The sequence below is a fragment of the Cyanistes caeruleus genome, chromosome 3 (genome assembly GCF_971803275.1).
Source record: "Cyanistes caeruleus chromosome 3, bCyaCae1.hap1.1, whole genome shotgun sequence".
Lineage (NCBI taxonomy): Eukaryota > Metazoa > Chordata > Aves > Passeriformes > Paridae > Cyanistes > Cyanistes caeruleus.
Genome location: NC_141703.1, coordinates 108,808,352 through 108,821,493, shown reverse-complemented (window position 1 = coordinate 108,821,493; position 13,142 = coordinate 108,808,352). Strand labels below are relative to the sequence as shown.

General features: G+C 43.2%; 1 long non-coding RNA gene across 1 annotated transcript; it reads right to left on the bottom strand.

Moving 5' to 3' along the window:
• Positions 1-10,038: 10,038 nt before the first annotated feature.
• LOC147654431 (uncharacterized) lies at positions 10,039-13,116 on the bottom strand. The gene is made up of 3 exons (XR_015285216.1): positions 12,393-13,116; positions 11,354-11,413; positions 10,039-11,205 (listed from the first exon to the last, which is right to left on the bottom strand). It is a non-coding gene; the product is annotated as an uncharacterized LOC147654431 (long non-coding RNA).
• Positions 13,117-13,142: the final 26 nt, after the last annotated feature.

The following is a 13,142-nucleotide window of genomic DNA, read 5'->3' as shown; positions in this document are numbered from 1 at the left end:
CAGAGGTTCAGTGTATCCCAGGAGTTTTTTGAGAAATCCACTGGTGAGTTTGGTTCTGTTTTTGAAATCAGGTGGCATTGAGATTGAGACAAAGCTAAGCTTGTATCTTGCATGTTATGCAAAAGGGACTTTATAGCTCAACCCTTGGTTTAGAAATGGAATAATAGAAATAAATATAAATATAATAATTCAAGCAGGGCTATGCATTCTCATTCATTCAAAGAGCCTGAGTGTCTAATGCCAAATATGAACCTCAAACATTAAGAAAATAAAATCTGCTTCCACCAGTTTTTCCAAAAAAATTTATTCTTGTGTCAAATCTCATTATATTTCTTTGACTTACACATCTATTCTTTGAGTCACATGATTATTGGTTTTTTTACATTCTTTACTTTTCATTTAAAATGCAAATGAAATTTGGTTCTCACAGTTACAGAGAAAACATCAGAAAATTGTTTTCCAAATGATTTAACCCAAATAAAGCTCAAACCAGAATGAATCCAAAGGCTCAGAAGCCCTCAGTATTCTAACAAAAAATCAGATAGGATCAATCTTAAAACCAATTGTTTAAAGCTCTCCATTTGTTTTAGAAGACATCACACCAGGAAAGGCTCCTGAGAGACTGAAATGAAATATTTTTACATTCATTTTACAAAATTAAATTAATCTTTTTACTTGTGTGGACTAGATCTTGCTGCCTAGGAGATGCACAACTGGCATATGCAATTGCACAGTGTACCTGAGCTGTATTTAAAATAGGAGCCTTGTGAAACAGAGAGGTAAAAGCTTGAATTAGCATGATTTTTAGACAGGTCTATATCAGTTTTATTTGTGATGAATAATTCAGAGCATCCCAAGTCCCTCATCAGGTTGGCTACCATAATCCATGGAATTAAACACGGGTCAGGGAACAAGCAACAAATCACAAAACCCTCTTGAAAATATCATATTGTTTTGAGACCAAAATCATCCAAAAGTGTATTGCAGTACCAAACCACAGCTCTGGACTGCCAGAAACAGGAATCCTGCTGCATTTCACATGGTCCCCCCACGTCAGCATGGAAAGGTTGTGTATGCTGCAGCCATCTCCTCTCCCTGGTGCCCCTCTTCACTGTCTGACTGAACTGTCCATGTTTCTGAGTCCCAGCCAACACAGTGATCACTCACTCTGCTTATTTGACCCAAGGGCAGTAACCACAGGGTAATTGGAGTGAGTTTTAAGTCCTGCTTGGTGGTCTCAGAGCACCAAGTGTCCTTTTCCCCTTCCAGTGCCCAGTCAGGGCATTAATTACATAATTACAGTGAGCTCTGCTGTCCCTAATACTCTGCAGAACGAGCAGAGCAGCATTCCCAAACACTCACTTCTCTTAAAAATTGATGTTTTCCCTTGGACAAGATGTTTTCCTCTTGTGATATTTTGTACTCTTACTTCCTCTGAAGTGGGAATCTCTATCCAGAAGCTTTGTGGTTTCCAGCTTGGCAATTCTCTATGAAATATGCTCACTGCTCTCAACAAATTTTAATTCTAACGGTGTTCTAAGGGTGCTGTAAGTAGAGAAAGTCAATAAAAACCTACTCAAGGTGTCATTTGGACATTTCAGAAGCCAAAAAAATAGTGAGACAATTGGTAAGTGATATGTTGGTGTGTGTTGGTGCTTGACTATATGCAATGGATTAACTTCCTGATTTGGCTAATTTAAAATTCATTATGTGCACTCAGATTTCTTTTTTTTTTTTTTTTTTTTTTTTTTTGAGAGGAAACCATGAATGAGTGCAACAACATCATTCTCTTTAGCAAATTAAAAATATAAATTACTGAAGTTAGCACTAGCATTCATAGAACATCATTTCTATTCCTTGTATACAGAAATATAAAAATAACAGTAAGATCTGAGCAACTTTCAGCTGTGCAGGGTGATGTTTATATTCCCTTTAAAAAGGCAAAGGTGGGAAGGGAAAGAGTTGGTTGAATTACTAAAATAGCTATACTTGTCTCTGTGAATGTTTTTGAGAAAACCATTTCTCATATCTGATGGAACCATTATTGGCATTTGCAAGGGCACTGGTGGAGCCTTTCACTTTTTTATCTGCAGAAGGGTCTGTCTTCTGTAGAGATTTATGTCCCCTTCATTCTGGAGCTATGGGAGCTCTCCCCTCACTCTGAGGAGGCAGAAACTTCATGCCAAACAGGATTTGCTTCTAAGCATTAGCATTTCCATTATCCTGGAGCCATGTCCAGGCACTGGCCATAACAACAAGTGGGACATAGAACAAAACATCTCCTGGACCCTAAGAATGATTTTTGTATTGTTTACCTCTATAGATGCTATTCACAAAAAGGGGAATATCTTTACCAAGGTTAAATATTCTGAGAACAAACAAATTACCTTTATAAATACTGCAAATTATACTCTTATAAATTATTCTCTTATAAATATAAGAGACTTTTTTTTTTCCTTACACAGTATTAATTTTAAAAGTAACCAAATCTCTTAGGAGTGCAATGCCACATGAAGTGATTTAAAGTGTTTCAGAAGATGAAAAGTTAACAGTACCATTTCATCTTTGCCATTGTTTCTGCTATGCCCAAACTTCACAGAATGAAAAAATGCATGTAAGAGTTCTGGCTGGCTGACGTCTGTCCATCCTCAGGCACAATGAAAGGAATCAAGAATGGAGCAGCTGCCTGAATTCTGAACCATCTTGTTTATGTAGGCTCTTACATAAGCCCTTTTTTCCTTCTGACTCTGTATTTACCAAGTCAAGGGTCTATCTCATTGTTCCATTAATGCAGTACCTGAATTTACAGCAAAGCAAGGAAATAAAGCAATAAATCTTATTAGATGTTGTTGCATGAGCAACACAGTCCCAAAGGCTCTCCTGAGCGAGCCACATCCCTCTTGAGCAGATATCAAAGAGAATAAGATTATGTGCAACAAAAGAGAACAGCAAACTTTTTTTCGAGATGGTGATATCTAAACTGCACGGCATGAATGCCGTTCTTTGGGGAAGCGAGATTTTTTCAAATGATCTGTATGTAGAACCACTGATAGGATATGTGAGAAGACAAAGTGCTCATTCCTGTTGTCATTGCTGTCTCTCTCTCCACGTTCCTGGCAGGAGCCTGAGTGGGCCAAGGCTGCAGAGGCTGCCCCACCGTTTTCAGACCCCACAGCCGATGAACTTCAAGTGTTAGTCTGACTTCAGTGCACCTCATTTAAAGGATCAATTTTCCCACAGTTCAGCCTGAAGAGAGAAGCTGCAGTGCTTTAAAAACACCTTTCTTGCCTTGCTGTGGGTACCTGGCTCATTTGTTCTGAATAAGTTGTAGCTCTGAATATTCCTGAGAACATTGGGATTGCCTCTCTGCTGCTTTGCTTTCCTTCACATACCTGCTGGATCTGTGACATGTCTTCGAGCAGGCCTGTCTGCTGGCCACTTTTAACTAGGCTGACATTATCTATAACCCATTCAGGAGAAACAGGCAGGCTTTCAGACCTTTCTGTCCTCCAGGAGAACGTTCTTTGGGACTGGAACCTCTTGGGCTTCTCCTGGCTCTCAAGAGGTTCAGCACTGGGCTGGCACGAGCTTCCTGAGCACTGTCAGGAATGAAGTGTTTCTTGGCATCTGCAGGAGCTGAGTGCTGGGCACCTGGAGAACTTTAAAATTGAAATAGGTACCTACTTATGTTTAAGAGCCTTCTGAGCTGGGCAGCAGCTGAGCAGAAGTTTTTAGTATCACTGTTCATAATTGAAAGCTGGCTTCTGCCTGGCTTGGATACCTCAATACCTTTTTGGGATCTGGCCCTAAGGATTTTTATTTATTTTTTTTTTTAACATATGCATTAAATAATAAAGGGCAGGCAATTAAGAAGTCTTGCTTAACTGGCTCAGCCTCTTGAAGAGAGTCACAAATCAGCCTTGTTTCCTCCTCCTGAGAATCATTAGATGGTTTGTTACAAGGGCTCAGGGAGCCTCTGCAGTGTTTCACGGCAGAAAGTGCACAGGGGCTGTTCTGTGCTGCTGTTTACAAACCAAGTGTGCTACACTGAGCATCCCAGCTGGATGTTTAGTTTGAAAAGTGATATGTCAGTCACTATTTAATTAGGACCCTGCAGCCCACCTCTCTCAGATGCAGCAGCTTATTAAAGCATTCCCTGATTGGGAATATGCAGATGCCATTAGTGGAAGAAATAGCTGCCTTTAGTTAGAGTGGAAGGACTTTGCCACCTCTAGCCCTGACTTACAGGAGCACACCTGGACCCCAGGAGACAAACAGGCTCCTATTCTCCCTCCAAGGAAAATGCTTTTGGAGGGGTGTTTCTGTGCTCCCTGTCCTGGGGAAGGTAATTCTCCTCCACTGCAGGTGTGTATCCTTCTCACATGGCTCCTCTCAGCAAGAGCTTCATGAGCAGGTGAGCAGCTTCTCTTTGCTGCTCCCTCGTTTGGGCTGGGATAGGAAGCAAAAAGAGTTGGTATTTGGTACCTCTGGGAGAGGCCTGTAAAGAATAAACTGCTTCCAGTAAAAGAACAATGCAGTGTTCAGGGCCAGGCTGGACGGGGCCTTGAGCAGCCTGGTCTAGAGGGAGCGTCCCTCCTGTGACAGAGGGGTGGGAATAGGAGATCTTCCAGGACCCTTCCAATGAAAGCCATGCTATGATTCACCAGTGGTGCAGCCTTCTCTAATTTGGAAGGCAATTAGTACTTCTTTAAACGGAGGGAATTGAGGCTGCAGAGAGACTCCCCAGTAAGGTTTACCAAAATTGTAATGATACCACTTAAACTACAGCATGCCATTCAAATGTCTGGGTTTATTTTTAATGTTGTTAACCACTTCCTATTTCTCTATTGCTGCAAGCTTAAGAAACAAGCCAAAACCCTCAAACTCACCAAAAACTGATGGTGTTTATGTGAACTCTGATACTGATACACTTGGAGAATTACATATTTTATTTATACTGAGCTACAGAGGCTGTTCCAGAGCTCTTAGCCCATTTGTTATTTTGGTTCAAATGTACCTTTCCAGAGGTGGTAATTCTCTATCTCATCTTGGAATATGAAAGAGGAGTTTAGAAGAAAGTGTTTAATAAATAAATAAATAAATAATTTATTTATTTATTTATTTATTTATTTTTACAAAAGTTTACACTAATGAAGTAAAACACTGAGTACTGTTGCATTGGACCCATCTCCTCCAGACCCCACTCACTGCAGAATGGGCAGAGCGTTTCTTCTCGATGTTAGAGTTAATGTGTGTGTGGGTAGGGACTGTTGAACTGGTGAGAAAATTCCATTATGGAAAAAGAAGACGGAGCTCAGTCTTCAGCTCTCTTATTCCTGACTTTGGGAATATTATCTCTATTTGATAGTTTGTTCTGGCTTTTTTGCAAGCCAAATTCTCCCGCATTTCTCATCTCCTTTGGCTTTCTGGGAAGTGACAGATCATCACTGTGAGCAATATCTTCCTTTCTAAGTTCCTTTTTCCAGTTTCAGGGTGTTGGTTTTGCTCACTTAAAGACCTCCTTTATTGTGTTAAGGCAATCACATCCTAAGCAAAGTGGTACCCCTGGAGAAGGAAATAATCATGACAATGAATCTTACTCCCTACAAGAAGCTAAACAAGTTGCATGACTGAAGCCCATGCCTGAATGACAAAAGTTCTGGCCATGATTTGAGCTGATTAAGCCCACAGCTTCTGTACCTCCAGCTCTAAGAGGAAAAAGTGGTGATAGCTCACCATGGTCATTGTGAGAATTAGTGCAATCATATATAAATATTTTACACATTTTATTCTGCCACATACTATTTCACTAGGAATTAATTACTTCCTTTCCCACTGTGATGGGAAAGGAACAATGTCACAGAAAAGAGAAGAGCTGGATAATTGTTATTGATGGCTGTATTTTATTTACCAAGAGACTGGTAATACTCTAGAAGTATTTTTCTAGCTATTTCCTTCACCAAATACACAAATTCTTTTGATGAGCAAAGAAAAGCTAATGAAAAGCCTATGATAAGGAAATCACAAGAGCAATATGAAAAGAAACTGGGAAATGCTGACAGTCTCAATTATCATAACAATATAGAATAGAAGGAAATTATATTATTACTCTAATATACATGCTCAGCAAAAGGAGTGAAAAAACCACACCAAAAAAACCCAAGCAACTGTTAAATTTTTAAAGGCATTTATTAAACTGCAGCAAAACAACTTTTCACTTCCATTTAACATATATTTATTTAGAGCTGGGAAATGGTATGTGGTATTAAAAACATGGCAGTGTTCCTTGCAGTAAATGCTTTCTGTCCTGTGAGCCAAAGAAAGGGTTCACACTGCCCTGTTTCTGCAAACCAGAGCGTTCCTCAAATGTTCCTGTAGTCACTATTCACACCCAGTAAACCATAAGGAGTGCTATTAGCTGAAAGATTATTGAAAGCATTTATGTCAAGCAAAGGAAAAGGAGGAGGAAGTAAAGTGAATGCAGCTCAACTGGACACTGTACAGCAATTCCTTTGTTTCGTGAGAAGTTACTTGGAAAGATGAACTTTCAGTGTTTGGTGACAAGCTGCTGGAGTGTGATATCGGTCTGAGGGTGAAGCAGGAATGCAAAATCACTCCTGCTCTCCTGAAGATTGCAGTGTTGGAATGCAAGATGGGCAGGGATGTTAGCTGTGCCAGCAGGGATGGCTGTAGGACATTTAAGCATTGCTTGAGCAGAGGGGAGTAAGATTATAAGACTGCAAGGTATTTTTCAAGCTAAGAATTAGTCCAAGATCAAAGGGATCATTATTTCACTGCATTAGTCTTGGTTTGTTCTGGTGTCTCTGTCCTGTCTTTGTCCTCATTTAGACATAGATGCATAAACCTGGCAGACATTCTGTATCATATTCTGGCTAATCCATCCAAAAAGTGTCCATACACATCATCTCACAGTCACAGGGGCTGTGCCAAAGCCTGGAGGATTTGCTGGGATATTCTGTGAGTGGCTACACTGACAACAGGACCGTGTCAGAGCCAGGGCTACAGAACAGGAAAACCAGTTCCAGGCTTTTCAGCAGCCAGGAGATGCTGGGCTTCATCCTCAATCACTCCACATTCACCACTTTTGCTGCAGCCTGGGAGCTTCTTAAGGAAAGCAGGGACGGAATCTGTGCTCAATCTGTGGCCAGTTAGGGACCAAAGAAACCCTTGGGGTGACTGTGAACAGCACTGGTGCTGCCCTGCACTGGGTCATTTGCTGCTGCTGTTCCAGCTAGAAGTTTTGGATCACCCCAAAGTGATCCCAAATTTTATTTTTTTTTTTTTTTCCTGTTGGGAGAAGGATGGAGGAGAAGAGCATCATCCAGCACATGAGGATTTCAATCAGTTTTCTGCTTCTCCTTTACAGTTACTTCCCAGTTGCTTTGCACTTCCCTCTCAGATGCAACAGGGCCCCAGATTTCAACTGCTGGGATGGAAACATGCTTAATAATAGATTATGAAAAAGACATGGTGAAAAAATCCAGTTTAGATGGAGGATTTTAGTGCCAGATTGTGCCCTGGGATTCCTATGCATATCTTCCATTAAAGCCATTAAAAATGTTTGCATTTCAAGGAAGAATTTGGACTTTTGACACAATTCCCTCTTTTTCTTTGGGAGCCAAACATTTTCTGTGGTAACAGAACATATTATAACAAGAATAAATATAATGCATTCAGGCATTAAAATGAATAACAGTCCTTGATCTATTTGCTGAAGATTACAGGCATGAAATGTGAAAGCTGTTAGTGGTTTGAAGAAAGATATTTGCTGTAATTTGCTCTGCAGCTTTGGTTTTATTACCAAATATGAAGGAGATGACCAGAGAGGTGTCCAGATCCTCACATCCTATGGAGGATTACAGTGCATCTCATGACCATAACTTTGGCCAGTGCTTTGCTGCCTTTTGAATCAAGAGATGATAAAATCTCTTGGTAATGTATTTGCCACACATGAGCTGCTGCCTCCTATTCCAATGGGGTGGTGAGGGTATATGGCTACAAGTATGAGGAAAATGTTTCCTGTATTCACAAGGTGCTGTGTGAATTAAAATAGAATCAAAATGAATGGCACACTTTCCTTTAAACAATCAACCCTTCAATTTCTGTATTGTTTCAAATGGGAGCAATATATGTTTGTACAGAGAGAAGCTTTGTCCCCCAGAATGGAGATAACTCTCATCTTTCTCCCCCTCCTCAAGTGTTTGGGGCAGGCTGTTTCCCTTCTTTTCCTTCACAAATGAAAACAAGTGCCTGCCTCCAGCTTGTGCTTCCTCCCTGGGGAATGAGGAAAGACAGAGCTCAGCCTGGGAGCTTCTGAGCTCTCTGTTGCCTCCTGCTCTTCTGGGACTTGCTGGAATCAGCTGGAAGTGTAGATCTCAGTGGTGATGGCACTGTGGTTTTACTGGAACCTGCCTAGTGCCCCCTGAGTCCTGAGGTCAAGATAAACTTCCCAGCTGGGCCACCCAGTAAAAAGCAGTTTGGTGTGAAACCTTCAGAAATTTGTGTGATGGCGGATTTCACCAGAAACTTAACTTGCTTTACAGAGTGCTTTTTTATAGGATTGATTGTTCCACACAAAAAAAAATATTAAAAAAAAATAAGCTGTTTCATCAAAACTGACTTCTCAAAAAAAAAATAATAAAATACTCATTGTCCATCTCATCAGAGTATCCCCAGCTAGTTGTGAACAAACATTGTTTTTAACCTTCCTATTCCTTTATACATAAGGCATAAGTAATGCCTAGTGTGTATTTCCTTGGGATGCCGTGTGTAACTTCCAATTTGGTCTCCTTGAGGAAGAACTAACATGTCACATTTTTGGCTGTTGGGCAGGCCATAACAACAAAGCCAAGGGGCTTTGCCTGTAAATGCTAGCCACAGCTAGCTAGGGTGTGGTTTCCAATGATTTAAATACTTACAGAATGCCACCAGAGGGTGAAACAAGGATGGGGGGCAGGATAGAGCAGTGGAGTGGTTGTTTTGGTGGGTGTAATCTTTGGGGGACTGCTCACTGTACAGAGCTGTCTCCTCAAAGAAATAGTTGGGAATTATTGTATAGCAGTGAGAAGAGCAGGGGAAAGACCCTTACTTCTTGCTTGTATTGTTCAAAAGGTTTGAGATGCTTGCAACAGTTTCCAGGATTTATTTAGTCCTCTAGATAACTTTTCTGATCTGTGGAAGGTGTGAGCACCTCTAAATCCAACAGTAAAGCTCATCTGGGAGCAGGCAAGTAGATGAATGCTTGAAGAGCCTGTGCAGATTGCTTTGCCACGTTGCTATGCTCTTCCTCTCTCCTTCAGATCTCCAGTGTATCAGACAAGCCATTTTCCCTTGATGTTACAACCCACGTAGCAGCTGAACCAAGTCCTGTTTGGTGGTGGTATTTACCGAGCGCTTTCTGAGGATTTTCTCGTCTTCATTCCTTCTGGTTACTCTCAGCATCACCGAAGTTCAGCTGGTCCAAGAATCAGTTGTACCCTGATGGATTAAAGAAGCTGGAACACACAGCAAACATGAATGAACTTTATTTAAAATAGAAGCAGTCAGTTCTTTTCCTCACCAAAGAAACAGACTGAGGCAGAAAGCTGGGATGTTTCTTTTCTGTAAAGAAGATCTCACACCAGTCATACCTTAGCTGGTTCCCCTCCTCTCCTTTTGTCAGTGTTATGCATCTGCATTAGCAAGCTGTGCTTTTCATCCCTAAGCGATGAAAGGGGACAACAAGAAATTACAATGCCTTTTAAGAAGTCTCCAGATCTTATCAGATCTCACATTTCATCCTGGTTGCTCTTTCATGTCATTCTTTTACTGTTTAATTGCCACTCAAAATTTATTTTGCTGCTGCTGTGCACCTAGCACTTGCAGCTACTGTTGATAATGGAGGCAGAAAGCAGAGATCCTCTCCCTTCCCTTTCTGTAAATTCCTATTGCTTGTGAAATTCCCAACCTCACAACCTCCCAAGATTCTGAAAAGAGTGGCCCGCTGTGTACTCTGAGGTATTGTTACACTGTTAAAAATGGAAATCTGATGCTGCTTCTTGTGGGGTGGAGGGGAAGGAGCTGAGAAAGGTGGAGGTTTCACCCCAGCTGTCTCATGATGCTTGAATGCTGGGAGTAGAAAATACCTGAAAATGCAGCCACCTACCACTCTTTTTATATAAATTCAAGATTACGAGCCAAACTCACTGTTAACATAAGCAGATGCAAATCTAATGAAGTCACTGCAGTTACTTCTGCTCATGCCAGAGGTGAATTTGTCCCTATTTTTGGACCGTGCTGGTTTTGTGCTGCAGCATTGGCACACTGTATCATGTCAAAATCCTTTTGAGCAATGGCAGTGTGCCACTGGCTGAGTAACATGATGCATCGTGTCAAACATCTGCCTGATGATAATGGTTCTGATCTGCTTTCTGACATGATGCATCATGCCACTGTACCATGCCCGAAGGCATCTGATAGGAATTCCATCAGGATCCGGTCATAGGAATTGTGTGCTAACTGAATATTGGAGCATTTCAGCATTTTGTGGAAACAGTGATCTCTGTGTTAGTGCATTTATAAATCTCTTCCAAATGCCTCATGTACTTGGGTGAAAAATGATCACTAATGTACTCCCACTTCAATGTGTCACATTAACATAATAAACGATAAATCATTTTCTATTTCGGTCTGTTCTGCTTTAAGGACTGATACTGGATTTTCTCCTAAAAATGATCAATTGGTATTGAAAGAATTCGTTTCTATTTGTGATTTTACAGGCTTGTTTCCTTGCTGTTATTAAGCGTAGGAGGGCTTTGTTCCGGCTTTTTCAGGCATCGTTGTCTATAAACTGACACCAGGCCTTGTTCTCTCTGCACGTGAAAGCGTTTTACCTCAGACAGAACCGTGCTAAACAACATCTTCCCTAAACCAGGAAAGATCTTTCACAATCCTCTGTGGCTTCCCGGGGAGGATCCGCGAGGGTGGAGAGCAGCCAGTCGTCCAGAGGCGAGGGGGCCGTGTGCCAGGAGACAGGGCGGTGAGAGGAACGCCTGCAGGCAGCCTGGCCATGTGCTTGTGGTGAAACCCTGCAGGTCAGGAGCAGGATCCTGGCCAGGAACAGCCAGCTTCAGAAGGTGGTGCTGGGCATCTCCAGCCCATGGCCTCCGGCTCCCGCCTTAGCGATGATGTCCTGCCTTAGGCTTGCTGCAGCGGGAAATGAGGGGAAAGAGGTTTCTGAAATTAATAGGGATCAAGCAGAGATTTGCAGATAGCAATCAGCACCTGGATTCTCTGTTTCGACAGAGAAACAAGTCAGGAGCCCATGCATTAAGTATCTACAAGTGCATTGTACCTTTGCAGAAAGCCCACAGTGACTGCAAAGGTGGATCCATGTGGATCCTTGCACGCAGATCTACAAAATGCAACAAGAACAGGCTATCAGAGTGCTGGTTAAAAAGCATATAGCTACCTTAAAATCTGCAGGCACAAAACTTAAAAAAAAAACAACAAAAAAGAAACTAAATCTGTCTGCAGGAAATTGGATCTTTGTTCAAAGTATTGCAGTTGAATGTTTTGGAGAAATGCTTTCTACAAACAGGGAATCCTACTGGGGTCAGACAGTGCTATTTTAACCTTGTGTATTCATCTAACTGTTCTGGCCAAGGGGGTGTGCCTGTGTGTTTGTGTGTACGCATACACAAAGAGAGGGAGAGAATATAAATTTAGACTTTTTGATGAAAGGCTTCAATTTCTGGCTGCTGTTAAATGTAGGTAAACTTCAAAACAAATGTTGTGAAAAAGAAACTTCAAATAATCCACTTTAGACCTGATGAGAAGAATACAAGAGCATACAAGTGTAAATCCTTCCCAGGCTCAAAGGCTGGGATAAAGCTAACAAGGCATAGTCTTTTCCATGTGAGGAATAGTATTGAAAGCCTCCAAGCGTGGCACTGCAGCAGGGCACACAGGAAATGTGCACACAGAGGTAGGCTGGGAATATAGCTGAGAACAACTGAAGGCATTACAGCCAGGTCCGAGTTTTCTATATATTTTTCAAGTTGAGAAGTACACTTTTTATCTATCTATCTATCTATCTATCTATCTATCTATCTATCTATCTATCTATCTATCTACCTACCTATCTACCTACCTACATCTATCTATCTATCCATCTATTTATTTTTAACACATTGTGGACCAAACGTGGGGAGGGAAGAGAGAACTCCAGTCTGGTTCAGCCTGCATCCAATATGCAGCCATCCTCCTATGGAACACATAGGTCCCTCCTTCCTTCCAGATGAATTTCCAGGATGAATCCCTGGGCAGCTGAAGGGAATCTCCAGGATGAATCCCGGGGCAGCTGAAGCGTGGCCGATCCAGGTGACACCTACTCCAGGGATCCCTCGCTGCTCCAAAGGAAGAAGCTCTCCGTGGCATTTCTGGGTGACGACGGGGAGTGCCCGGCTGCTGCGGGCGGGCTGGGATGGGCAGGGATGGGCAGGGCTGGGCTGGGCTGGGCTGGGCTGGGCTGGGCTGGGCTGGGATGGGATGGGATGGGATGGGCAGGGATGGGCAGGGATGGGCAGGGATGGGATGGGATGGGATGGGATGGGATGGGCAGGGATGGGCAGGGATGGGCAGGGATGGGATGGGATGGGATGGGATGGGATGGGATGGGATGGGATGGGATGGGATGGGATGGGATGGGCAGGGCAGGGCAGGGCAGGGCTGGGATGGGATGGGATGGGATGGGATGGGATGGGATGGGATGGGATGGGATGGGATGGGATGGGATGGGATGGGATGGGCTGGGCAGGGCAGGGCAGGGCAGGGCTGGGATGGGCAGGGCTGGGATGGGCAGGGCAGGGCAGGGCAGGGGAGGGCTGGGCTGGGCAGAGCAGAGTAGAGCAGGGCAGGTGCTGCGCTGGGCTGGGCAGGGCAGGGCAGGGCACGGCACTGCTGGGCAGGGCAGGGCAGGGCACGGCACGGCACGGCACTGCTGGGCAGGGCAGGGGAGGGGAGGGGAGGGCAGGGCAAGGCAGGGGAGGGCACGGCACGGCACGGCACTGCTGGGCAGGGCAGGGCAGGGCAGGGCAGGGCAGGTGCTGCGCTGGGCAGGGCAGGGCAGGGCAGGGCAGGGC